This window comes from Vicugna pacos, chromosome 10 (assembly GCF_048564905.1).
Source record: "Vicugna pacos chromosome 10, VicPac4, whole genome shotgun sequence".
Classification (NCBI taxonomy): Eukaryota; Metazoa; Chordata; class Mammalia; order Artiodactyla; family Camelidae; genus Vicugna; species Vicugna pacos.
Genome location: NC_132996.1, coordinates 74,488,665 through 74,502,003, shown reverse-complemented (window position 1 = coordinate 74,502,003; position 13,339 = coordinate 74,488,665).

Sequence of the window (13,339 nt, the reverse complement as noted above, 5' to 3'; positions counted from 1 at the left end):
AGGGCAGGATGGAGCCTGGGCAGGCGCCTGGCAGGACCAGGGTCAGAGGTGGGGGACGCGAGAGTGCCCGAGGTGGGTGGAAGAGGGGCTGGAAGGCCGCTGGGCCGGGCCCACTGGGACCTCGGGTCAGTCAGAACCAAGCCTTGGCTGTGGGTGAGGGGCGCCAGGGGACCGGGCAGCGGTGGCCGAGGTCCACCTTGTCTGTCAGGTGCCCACTGCTGGGTGAGGGTGGGTAGAGGGGGTGAGGGAAGAGCAGGAGACCAGTGGGGCTCGGCGGGGGAGGGGCTCCGAGGTACAGGGGACAGGCCAGTCGATGGACCAGGGGTGGGAGGCGGTGATGGGTGGCGAGACAGGACCCCTCCCTCAGGGGGAAGGCCCGGGTAGCTGGGGGAGGGGCTGGGCCACACTGCGTTTGACCGCTAGACGCCTGGCGGGGATGCTGGGGGGCTGGTGGACGTGTGGTTCAGGGGCTGGGCAGGAGGTTGGGAGGCGGGCAGGGGTGAGAATGGGAGGAGGCGGAGCTTCGGCTCCTCAGGTGAGGGGACTGTCAAGGCAGTGGGTGCAGATTGAAAAGGAAGGGGGGAAGGTGGGTCTCCTCCTCCCTGGGCTCCAGGAGACTCAGGCCCATGGGAGGGAGGACCTCGCCGCCGTGGGAAGACGTGGGAGGCTGGCTCTGTGGCGGGAGGCGGGGAGGCAGCCCTTCCACGGGGCGCTGGCAACAACCGGGCTCTGATGAGACCGACTCTGGTCTGCTGTTCACCGGCCTGAGGGCAGGACGGCCGACCTGGGCTCTCTCCCGCTCATAAAACCCACCTCGATGGGCACACCAGGTTTCCATCTCCTTCCAGAACAGAATAAAAATAAAACGTCAGGCTGTTACAGTGTAAAGCCCGTGTGTGTCCAGAGTTCAGGGGGAAAATGTGTTTATGACTCAGGTTCCCAGAGCCAGGCTGGGACGGACAGTGGGACGTGGGTGGTGCTGGAAGCCGCGAAACAAAACCAAAGAGCGAAAATCAGCCCAGAGCTCGGATGTGCAGGATGAGGCGTGCTTCCAACGGGGAGCACGGGCTCTGTGCGATCAGTGATCAGCCTGTGACTCAAGGCCGCCGCCTGGCCCAGCGCCCGCCCCAGGGGAACTGGGGCTGAGCAGGGAGCTGTCTGGGCAGGGCAGGCAGGAGGGGCCCCCAGGCAGGTCCGAGCGGACTCTGCTGGACGTGAACCACCCCTCCTCCAAGACAAATGGCCTGGGTGTCTCCCCCATGGGGTCAGGGACTTGGTGCCCCCCACTGCCAAGTGGACAGGCCCTGAGGGGTCCTCTTGCACCCACACCAAGGTCAGGGCCACCCTGTCCTGTGACTGCCCCCACCCCCACCCCCATGCAGTGAAGGAGCAGGTGGGACGCCCTCGGGGCACAGCCTGTCAGCAAATGCTGCTCGTTTGAGGGGACCCAGTGCACTGGAGGCCATGAAGGGCCGGAAATCCCCAGGGGCATGGGTGTCCCGCCCCTGCCTGGGGCTCCCCCCGGCCCTTCCTGCTCCCTGCAGAGAAGCCAGTCCCAGGAGCACCCCGTGTGCACACAGCAGACTGGGTGTCTGGACACTGTCCCGCGGGTGAGGGCGGTGGCCTGGGCCTCACGGCCCCTAGACTCAGGCTCGCCTGCCCCAGGCTGCGTCCCCGGGGTGGAGGGGCGTCAGCCCCGTCTCAGACCCAGCCCCTTCCTGCACGCCCCCCACCCAGCCCTCAGCCTCCAGCCCCGACGGGGCCTCAGCAGGGAGTGGGGCTGGGGCTCCACCTCTGGGGTGGGGTCTCCGCTTCCTGCTGGCCACATCCTGGACAAGTTTCCTCTCGCCCTTGGCTGATGGCCCCTGAGTGTCCACAGTCCCACGAGGGGACCGTTCAGTGTCTTGTGGGACCAAGAACCCAGGTCCTGCGAGAGCAGTGGGAGCAGGCCTGCTGCTCCAGGCCACGCCGAGCTCCCAGTGGGCCTGGGCCTCCCACCCGGGGCTCCCACCTCCCCGCCTCTCCTCCTGGGGCGGCCAGGCTACCTTGGCACCTGCCTCTCCGTAGAAGCGAGCGTACCCGCCCACAGTGCACCTGGGAGCGTTCCTTACACAGTCCCCGGCCTGATGTGCAGACATGGACACGGTGGGGCCAGGGCACCGGGGACCTGGGAGCGGAGGGCGGGGGCTGCTCTGCTCTGCACAAGTCCCTCCTCCAGAGGCCAGGCAGCTTCCCCGGCAGGGGCCTGGGGCAGTGGGCAGCAGGAGACAGACTGCGGTCACTGCTGCTCCCTGGCCGGTCCCACCATCCTGCCGGCCAGGAAGGTGGATCCGGAGTGGCTGCAAGTTCTGAGGGGGCCCCGCCCAGCTCGGCTGCTCCGCAGGGCGGATGCAGGCGTGGGGCGGGCGAGGGCGAGGAGGCCCCCGTGTTTCCCCCCGCGGGCTGACCCCCACGCGAGTCCGACTCACTAGGCACGCCTCTCCAGGCCTTTCTTGGCCACCAGGACCCCCGCCGTGCACAACCCCCTCCTGTTACAGTTCAGATTTCAAGTTCACCAATCGCTGGGGTGCCCCCCCTCTGCCAGCTCACCTCATCGTCCACATCCCAGACGTTGGGGCGAGGCGGGGGCCCTGGCAGGACAGAAACAAGGTACCCAGGTGTGAGGGCACCCTTGGGCCTCCCCAAGAAAATGCCGCAGGGTGAAGTCAGGGACCTCGGAGACGACAGAGCCCGCTGGAGCCCGTGACCCCCCAGAGGGACAGGCCCTGGGGGCGCGCCGTGCCCTGCCGCTCTGCCTCCCCCGCCCTGGGGCCTGCGCTCAGACGGGGGCGGCGTGGCCCAGGAGGGTGCTGGGTCGCCGGTCACTGCCGGGCCCTGAGGCCGGTGGGGGAGGACAGCAAGGGGACCTGGATTTGGCTGCCTGGCCACCTCGGCCTCAGTAGCGGACGCCTCTCTCAGCACTGGCCAAGGTGGGAAGGTGGCCCCGGGCCGTGCGGGGCTGCGTCGGGGCCCCTCTGCCAACCCTGCGGTGCTGGGTCAACACCGGGGTTCCTGGAGGAGAGGGAGGGCCCGCTTGCCCATGGACACCTGGAAATCTCTGCTGGCGACCAGGACACGCCACCTGCTACTGTTTATTCTCCCTCACGCTCTCTAATCCTGAGCAAACGCTGGCCCCGGGGCCTGCCTCTGACCTTCACTTCTGTCCACACCTTTTCTGCCCACGCTGGGGCCGCTCGGGGCACGCCTGCCCCTCACCCAGGCTCTGCTCCCCTCAAGGGGGAACCCCATGACCCCCCAGGACCCTGGCCCCATACTGGCGGGCTGAGGAGAAGGAGGAGGGGGAGGGAGTGGAGAAGGTAGCAGGGAGAGGGGAGGGGAGGCATCTCCTGCACCTGCCTTGGGACCTGCCAAGTCATTGTGGGCCCCTGCTCGGGCGGCTCTGCCAGACCATAGGGTGGCTATCCCTCCCCACTCCCCCCATTTCTTCCCTCCTCCCCGCTCTGTCCCCGTTCCCCTTTGCCCTCCCACACCACTCACCACTGTGGCCCTGCCACGCCCGGCTGCACTGGCCCCTATTGGTCTCCCTGCCCTCCGTTCCCCAGATCACAGCCAGCATGGAGCATTCTGGAGAGCTCTACTTGGATATGGTTTCTAGTCTACGGATAATTCGCAGAAATCGATGAGGAGCTCCCATCCACCTGTAGCCACGTTCACGCATGTTTGAGTTTTGCCCCCTTTGCTCTGCTGTTTGCTCTTGTGTGCTTGAGCCCTGTCTTCTCTCTGTATCAACGTGTTTTTTTTTTTCCCTGCACTACTGGAGCCTAGGAAGCTTGCCCATTTACCCTGAGTACACGGGTGTTCTACAAACAGTGTGGGGACTGACGGTGGTGCAGACCCGCCCTCTAACCCGGTCCCCGACCTCTGACCCTGCGCTGTCCTGCTGGTGTCCATCTCCCCCAGCCCGGACTTGACCCAGGACTGCTCATCAGTCGACTGCAGTCCTCTTGGTCACCTGCAACTTGGAGCCTGTGCCCAGCCTTTCTCTGCACCTCTCGACCATGAACTTTCTGAGGAGTAGGGGCCAGCTGTGGTGCATAGCACCCCCCAATCTGGGTCTGTCTGCAGCTTCCTCGTCCCGCGGTTGGGGTGCACACGTTAGCAGGAGTGAACAGAGTGAAGCTTTGTCCTTCTCGATGCCTCACACCTGGGGGCACAGGATGTCGAGAGGACCCACAACAAAGATGTTCATGTGGGCTCAGCGTGTGTCTGTCAGGTTCCTCCACTGGGAAATCACCATTTAGGGTAAAGGCACAAGCTTCTTAAACACAAGACGTACAGAAAAAAATAACGCCGATACAGGGAGAGGAGGGGGCAGGTGCAGGAACACGAGAGCAAGCGGTACAGCAACGGGGGCAGAATTCACATTAACAGGGGTCTTGTGGGAGATGCTCAGGGACCATGTCAGGGTCCCCCACCCCCAGCCTGCCACACTAGTGTCAGCATCCACTGACCCATTTCTAGTCATTTCCACTCTTCTAATGTGCATTCTGCTGTGCAAAGAGCTTTCTCTTCTCTCCCGTTTATGTGCTTTTCATGTATTCATTTATGTCAGTTTGGCCTCACAGACTTACATTGTCAGAATGACTCTGTGGTGGGCCGGGAAGCTCTAAGATTTTGTTTTCCACAGAAACACTGAAAAAGACAAGGAGAAAGTGTCTGGACTAACTTTACGAGAGCTCTAGAAGACAGTTAAAAGTCTGCAGCAACCAGGCTAAGGTCCAGTCCAGAAAAAGCCACCTTCAGAAGGGTAGCAAAGTTTCATGGCATTTGTACTCACTCTTCTTGCCCATCCTTAGTGCAGTGGCAGTTTTGGTCTTGAATTGCCAGCCCAGTTCCATTCTCCTCTCCTACTGCAAACCAGGAGGAGCAGAGAATATCATATTTTCCAATTGCTGTGTACTTCTGCATATACACAAAAGGCTGCTGCAGGGCGCACGTCTCTGTTTTGTTCAATCTGGAACTTGAATGGTAAAAGGGGAAGTCACAGCTCATAAAAGCTGCAAGACAACTACAGACCCACAGACTCCTGGGGCAAGAGATGACAGCTAGAGCCATATAATGGACCATTTAAGGTTTGTGGAAGCGGAAGGACTCTTCGGGAAATTAGGCTATCCAAAAGCAGTGGTGCATATGCAAGAATTTAGACAGCCACACTCAGGTCCAGCAAGTTGGTCCTCAGGCTCAGAGCAAGTCTACCTCAGTGCTGAGGGAGGGACAGAGCCAGGCTGTGAAGACTGGAAAAACCCCTGCTATCCAAGGAAACTCAGCCCAAACACCAGCTGAACACAAGCTAAAGGAGCAGAGAGTCAGTGATCACAAACAGCAAGGAATAGTCTTTGGAAAAGTTGTTCGGTAAAGTCTCAAAACAAATGGACCATGACAGCCTTCAACAACAACAACAACAATAGAAGAGAGGGACAGAGACAGAAGGAAAAGAATAGCAAACACTAGGAAAGGAGCATCTGATTTCCAGGGCTGCCATATTATAATAGTCAACTCCCCAATTTTCAACACAACAACAACAAATCACAAGGCTTACAAAGAAACAAGAAAATACAGCCCATTCAAAGGAGCAAAAGAAATTCACAGAAATCATCAATGAGGAAATCCAGGCATCAACCTGTTAGACAAAGACCTTAAAACTACTGTCTTAAGTGTGCTCAAAGACCTAGGGTGAAACATGGACAAAAGCCAAAGGAAACCAGGGAAATGCTGCACATACAAAATGCGAATATTAACAAAAAGATATAAATTATTTTAAAAAACACTAGGAATTCTGGAGGTGAAAAGTACAGTGACTGAAGTGGAAAATTCACTAGAAGGGATCAATAACAGACTTGATCAGGCAGAAGAAAGGTTGAGTGAACTTGAAGACAGGACAATTGAATTTATCTAGTTTGAAGAGCAGGGAAATGAAAAAATGAAGAAAAGTGAATAGAGCCTAATGGACTTGCGGGACATCATCAAGCAGGTCAACACATGCATGATAAGAGTCTAAGCAGACAAAAGAAAGGGGCAAGAGTATTGTGTGAAGAGATAATGGCTGAACACCTCCAGGAGGCTCAACCAGCTCCAGGTAGGATAAACTCAAAGAGCTCCACCTCGACCTACATTATAGCCCTTGTCACACATATACAAACATTATTTCAATAATGTGGAAAGACGAAGAAAAATATCAAAAGCACCAAGAGAAAAGAGACTTGCCACAGCCAAGGCACCCTCAGTAAAGCCATCAGCTGCTTTATCATTGCAAACCTTGGAAGCCATCAAGGTCGTGGACAACAGGTTTGAAATGCTGCAAGGAAAAACAGCCGACCAAGAATTCTGTCTGGCAAAGCTGTCCTTCAAAACTGAGAGAAAGGTCCAGACGTTTCCAGATAAAGAAAAGCTGAGGGAGTTCATCACCACTAAACCTACTCTATAAGCAATGCTAGAAGAAGCCCTTCAGGTTGCAATGAAAAGACACTAGACAGTAAGTCAAAGCTCTACAGGAAAAGAAAGAGCTCCGATAAAGCTGAGTATGTGGGCAAATATAAAAGCCAATATTATTGTAGTCTTTGTAACTTTACTTTTTATTTGCTGTGATTTAAAAGATAAATGCAAAAAAATAACTATGAGTCTATGTCATTAGCACATAAGACATAGAGATCCAATTTGTTACAATAATAACTTGAGGAGGGTGTGGAGCTATATAGGAGTAGAGTTTTGTATGCAATTGAAGCTAAGTGAGTATCAATTCAAGTCAGACTGTTATAACTTTAGGGTGATATATGTAATCCCATGATAACCACAAAGAAAAGATCTACATAATATATGCAAAAGGAGAAAGGAATCGAAATTTATTGCTACAAAAAATCAGTGCAACACAAAAGAAAGCAGTAATGGAGGAAATGAGGAACAAAAAAGGTAGAAGATATACAGAAAACAAATAGCAAGATGGCAGGTCTGAGTCCACCTTTATCAATACTTACTTTAAATGTAAATGGATTTAAACTCTCCATTCAAGAGGCAGAGATGGGCAGAACCGATTAAAAACAAAACAAAACAGGAATCCAAGTATATGCTGCCCTTAAGAGATTCACTTTAGAACTAAAGACACAGATAGGTTGAAACTGAAAGGATGGAAAAAGATATTCCACACAAATGGCAACCAAAAGACAGCTAGGGGTGGCTCCACTAATACTAGACAAAATAGACCTTAAGCTTTAAAAAGGTTATAAGAGACAAAGAAGGATCTTATTTCTTGCTTTAAAAAAATCAACAAAAATGTAACAATTGTAAAGATACGTGCACCAAGCAATATAGTCTCAACACACACGAGGCAAACGCTGCAGACCTGAATGAGGGCACGGGTAGTAAAACGTCCACTAGTGAGAGCTGGAGGCCTCAGAACCACGTTTCCAAGAGTGTACAGAAAAACAAGGTCAAAGGTCAATAATAGAATAGAGAACTTGACAATACTATAAGCCAATCGAACCTAATAGACACACACAGAACACCCCACCGTCGACAGCAGAACACACGGTTCTCAAGTGCACATGGGATACGCTCCAGAGTAAACAATTGCTGTGCTCTAAAACAAGTCTTAGTGCATTTTAAAAGATTAACATCATGCAAAGTATCTTTTTCCATCCACAAAGGAATAAACCTACAAATCGATAATGGAAGGAAAATGGTAAAATTCACAAATACGTGAAAAGTAAACAACAAACTCAAACAATCAGTAAGTCAAAGAAGAAATGGGGAAATCCTTAGAAACGAGTGAAAACAAAGCATATCGCACAATTCTTACGAGATCCAGCAAAGGCAGCACCGAGACAACACGGCTGTAAAACCTGCATTAAGAAAGTAAAAGACCTCGAATCAGTCATCTCGCTTTACACCTTAAAGAACTAGGAAGAGAAGAGAAAACTAAGCTCAAAGCTGCAGAAGGGAGGAAACAACAGTGGTTAGATCCGAGATAAATAAAATGGAGAACAGAAAAGCCACAAAGAAAACCAACAAACCTAAGGTTGGTTCTCTGAAGAGGTCAACAATATTGACAAACCATTAGCTAGACGGACTGAGAAAAAAAGGAAGAAGAATCAAGTTTTAAAATCAGAAATGAAAGGGACGTTACTATTGATTTTATGGAAATAAGTGATTAAAGGTTTGCTATACCATGGGTGGGCTTGGAGGGTCTTAATGCTAAGTGAAACAAGTCAGACAAAGAAAGACACACACTGTGCGATGTACACGGAACCCAAAAGACGACAATCTAGTGAACATAACAACAGCGAAAACCAGGCTCACAGATACAGGTCAGAGACTCGTGGTTGCCAGTGGGGCACACAGGGAATACAGCCAATGTTTTATAATACCCAAAAATGAAGTATAAATTTAAAAAATTGTGGATCACTATGTGGTATACCTGTAACTTGTACGATATTGCTCATCGACTGCACTTCAACTTAAACCAATGTAAGAGACAGCACTGTGTATGGTATCACAATGTCACCATCATTACTGGCATTAGTCATGTCGTTTTATGACTATGAATGTCTAGCAAGGGCAACAGAACATTCAAAGCTGAAGTCACAGAAAAATAAATAGATACAAATAATACTTTAAAAAATTGTGATGAAAGGCAATAGTATGAACAGTCGCATGCCGAGAAATTTGATAAGTCAGAAGAAATGGACACAATCTTAGGAACACACAATCGAACCAAACCTACTCATGAAGAAATAGACAAACTAAACAGGCCTACAGCTCGTGCGGAGATCAAATCGGGAACCAAAACTCCTCAACAGAGAAAAGCCCAGGACCAGAGGAGAATTCTTTTAAAACATTTAAAGAAGAATTAACCCAAGCCTTCTCAAACTCCTCCAAAAAGAACTATAGAGGAAGGAATACTTACTAACTCATTCTATGAGGCCGTAACTGCCCTGACGTCAAAGCCAGACAAAGACACTACAAGAAAAGAAAGCTAGAGACCTTATGAATAGCGATGCAGAAATTCTCAACAAAATACTAGCAGAAACATCCAGAAGCGCGTTAAAAGGACTCCACACCATGACCAGGCGGGTTTTGTTCCTGGGACGTGAGGATGTTTCACCTGCAAAAATCAACCAATCACCACACTAATAGACTGAAGAAAGAAAAAGAAAAACACATCTCAACTGATATACATGCAGAATTTGCCGATACCCTCCCACGATAAAGAAGGAAAAAAAACTCAACAAACTAGGAATGGAAGGAAACTCTCTCAATACAGTCGAGGCCGTATGTGAAGGGCCCACAGCCGACAGCACGCTCAAGGGCGAGAGGTGAAAGCGTCTCCTGTGAGGCCAGGAACGAGACGACGACGCTCACACGAATCCACCACTCCTATTCACCACAGGGCTAGGTCCAGCCAGAGCAATTAGGCAAGAAAAAGAAATAAAAAGGCACCCAGATTGGAAAATAAAGAAACTACCCATGGTCACAAACGACACGAGCTGATGTGCGGAAGTCGCCAAACGCACCGCCAAACACGATTCCAGCTTGCTGCGGTGTGTGTGACCGCTTCCCTCCAAAGTGCACAAGCTGGTGCCCAAACCCCCAGGGCTGGTGGCATTAGGAGGTGGGACCTTCTGGAGGTGCTTAAGGCGTGAGATTGGAGCCCTCGAGAATGGGATTAGCGCCTTGTAAAAGCGATTCCAGAGAGATCCTTGGCCCCTGCTGACTTGGCAACGGGTCGGTCGTCTGAAACCTGGAAGCGGGATTGCACCAGGACCGACCGTGCTGGCTGAATTTCAGCCTCCAGACTGTGAGAAATAAATTTCTGTTGTGGTACTGGTTGCACAACACTGCGAATGTGCTTAATGCCACTTAAAACGGTAAATATTACATCATGCGCATTTTACTACACACACACACAAATCCCCAATGGCTCCCCTGCTTTAAACACTCCGGGAACCCCCACCTGCCAAACTCAGAGCACACCCAGACCCCTCTCTCATCCGACCTTGCCCACCTCACGTCCAGCGCCCCCCCCCACCGCCTTGCCCTGCCCTGGCACTGGCACACCAGGTGCCCTCAGACACCTCAAGGGGCCATGTTCACCGCTGCCCCAGGGCCCTGGCATCTGCCCCCCCCGGGGGGGCCGCTCCCTAATGTGCAGAAGGCTGCCTCCCTCCTTCCTCCAGCTGGACGCTCACCCTGCCCCTCACCGAGCTGCCCTTCTCTCCATTCCTTGGAGAGTTCTTACTGCTCCCCTAGATGACCGGGGGTGCTGGAAAGTCCAAAGGGGACCTATGTTCCCTTGTCCGTGTCAAGTCCCCAAGGCCCAGGGCAGCACCCCTTGGGGCTCAGCAGAATTTGCTAGAAGGAAGAAAGGAAGGAGGGAAGGAGGGTGAGAGGGAGGGAGGAAACAGGCAAGGGGAGGGGTTTGTGTGAAGATCAGGAGAAAGCAGAAGGCCTTGGGGCGGTCTCAGTCTTCACACAGGGCAGGGGCCTTCCTGGTGGAGGGTCTCTGCACCCTTGCGGCCCTGGGGCAGGGTTAGGGGAGTGGGCACAGCCCTTCTCACAGTGAGGACAGCTCTGGGGCCAGGACGGCCAGGTGGAGTGTGATCCGCCCACCCACCCCCCACGTCTCCCGGGCATCAGCTAGGGCTGCCCAGACCCCCACCCCAGAAGTGGAGGGTCCCCCTCCCTGCAGATGCTGGTGCCCTGGGGAACAGGAGGCCCGTGTCCCTGGACAGCCTGGAGGTGGGCCCTGAGCCGGCCTAGAGTCAGCCATGCCTTGGATCCCCAGGGCCGCGCCCTGATCATCCTGGACCCTCCCTGGTGTGTGGTGCGGAGCTGGGCAAACAGCCAGCACTCGATAAATGCCTGAGGCGTGATGCATTCTGGTGCTCGGCGCCCTGTTATGGTGGAAGGGGGGTGGTGGGGAGGGGTGCACTAGAAGGGGCGCCTTGGCCTCAGCGGACGACCCCGTGCAGCGCCAACCCCCCAGAGACTCCCGTCAGGCCTGATGAATGGGCCTGCAGTGCCCAGCTCCGGGCTCTGTGCAGTGGGCGTCTCTATCCGCTGGTGGGATCACGTCCACCTGCGGGCTGAGTGAGGGACAGGGCGTGCTCCAGGCCGGGCTGCTTCCTGGCACGTCCGTGGGCCCCCCCGAGCCCCGGGAGGCCTGGCCGCGGCCCTCCTTCCCGGCAGCCCTCCGCCCATGCTTCCTCCTCCTTCTGTTCTCAGCTCTCTCAACTGTGAAGGGGTAAACTCTCTGAGTAAACAGGCTGGGCTCCCCGGGCCACATCCGGGATGTCCCAATCCCGCGACCCTGTCAGGCCCTCACCGCCAGCTCTGCCCGGGGGACGGCACTCCAGGAAGGAGGGGTGGCGTTGGACCACAGCGGCGGCTGCCCTCTCCCTCACTCCTCCGTGCATTTGTTGAGTGCCTACTGTGTGCCAGCCGTGAACAGACGGCCCCGCCCCCCCGCCTGGAGAGCCCCTCTGGGTGGGCGGGCAGGATGGACAATACCCCAAAGTGTGGAGGGATAGCAGAGTCCAGGCCGAGGCGCCCAGGCTGCTCTCGTGGCAGGGGGCTCGGGGCTGCGCTGCGTGGGCACTGGGGCTGGCGGGGCCCCTCCGATGGCTGCGGGGTGAGGATGTGCCAGCCGGGAGGGCGACGGGACACAGCCTGAGAGTCAGGCCTTCGGAGGAGGCGAGAGGAAGCCAGGCCACGAGGGCTCAGGCTGAGGGGCCGAGATTCCCTGCCTCCTTTCTTCCTTCGGGGGCAGCCTGGGGTCCGAGCCGTGTGTACTCCCCACCCCCAGGAGGGACTGGGTGCCATCACATTACAGAGCACCTGCTGTTTGCTTGGAGCGAGGGCAGGGAGGCCAGGTCCAGCTGTAGCCCGAGTACACAGGAGGGCGGGGGCCCCAGGCCCCTAGTGCACCCCCCGGGCCTGTCCTGAGAGACCCCCCAGCCCTCCCCCAGCGTCCCCTCCACCGGCACCCTCTGCATCGGGGACAACTGGGCTGGCTATGAAAGGGAACTCTGGAGACGCCAAACGCCCCAGCTTCAGGAGCCATCAGCCTTGGAAGTGACAGGGAGGTCGGGGGAGGAGGAGCCGAGGGCAGCCTGAGCGCCGGCCCTGGGGTCCCAGAAGCGGGCAGGTAGTGGGGTCTGGGCCTGAGCTGGGACGCGGGGCCCAGGCCTGCAGGGACCTGGGCCGGGAGGCGCGGGCCAGCCCGGTGCAGGCGCGCCTGCTGTGAGGACACCAGGAGCCAGAGGGGAGAGCAGAGCCGCGGGCCCTCAGCCGGGCTGGGCGCGACGCCGGCAAAACACGGCTAAAGCTTTCACCACAGGTTTCCCTTTGCCCCAGAAATTTCATTTTTGTGGACTTATCTTCAGGGAGACCAAGGCTGGCGGGGTCGGGGGCGGGGCCCTCAGCTGTTAATCACACAGCCCTGGAACCCACTCTCCTCCGCGGGCCGGTCAGAGCCCGGCAGCCCGAGCATCCCCGCCTGGGTCGCGCCGCCGACAGCGCTCAGGCGCACCAGGTGCGGGGGGAGGACGCCCAGGAGCGGGCAGACCGGAGGAGGAGTGTGCTCGCCCGGGGAGAGGGGCGTGCAGCTGCGGTGCTGCAGGCAGGGCGCTGGGGGACGAGCCACCGACGAGGGGAGCAGTCACCATGTGACCCTGAAACCCTACCACCCCAGCTGTGGGGCTGGGCCTCCACGACCCGACCTGGGGCAGGCCCTGGGGTTCAGAAACCCCGGCCCCGCAGGCGCCCCCCGTCAGCACACCTGGGAGCCCGGGGGGACATCACTGTGCACACACAGTCCCCACACATTCTGTGTGGCCAGGGCGTCCGTCCCCAGAGCCTTGGTTTCCCCTCGAGCTTGAAGTTGGTGACTCAGGCGCCCAGAGACCTGCAAGGGCACTGCTGGCACGGCCAGAGCTCCGGGACCCCCGCAAGCCCTCCACAGAAGGCAGCCACACCCCTAGCTGAGCCGGAGCCCCCACTAGCCAGGCACAGCAGGGACCAGCAGCCCCTCCCGACCCCTCAGGGTCCGAAGCTGCCTCCCCTCCAATCCCTCCTCACAGCCTCAGCCAGGCTCCCTGCAGGGGCTGACGTGGGGGCTGAGTGTGAGCCGCGGGGCCATGGCGAGGGGCACTCCAGAGGCCTGAGGCGGCCCCGCTTGGCAGCGGCTTTGCCTGTGCCACCCTCCCGGCCCCAGTACACCAGCCCATCCACCCTCTCCCTTCTGCTTCTCAGAGGCTGCTGGGGGCGGGGGTCCTGCGTTTCTGGA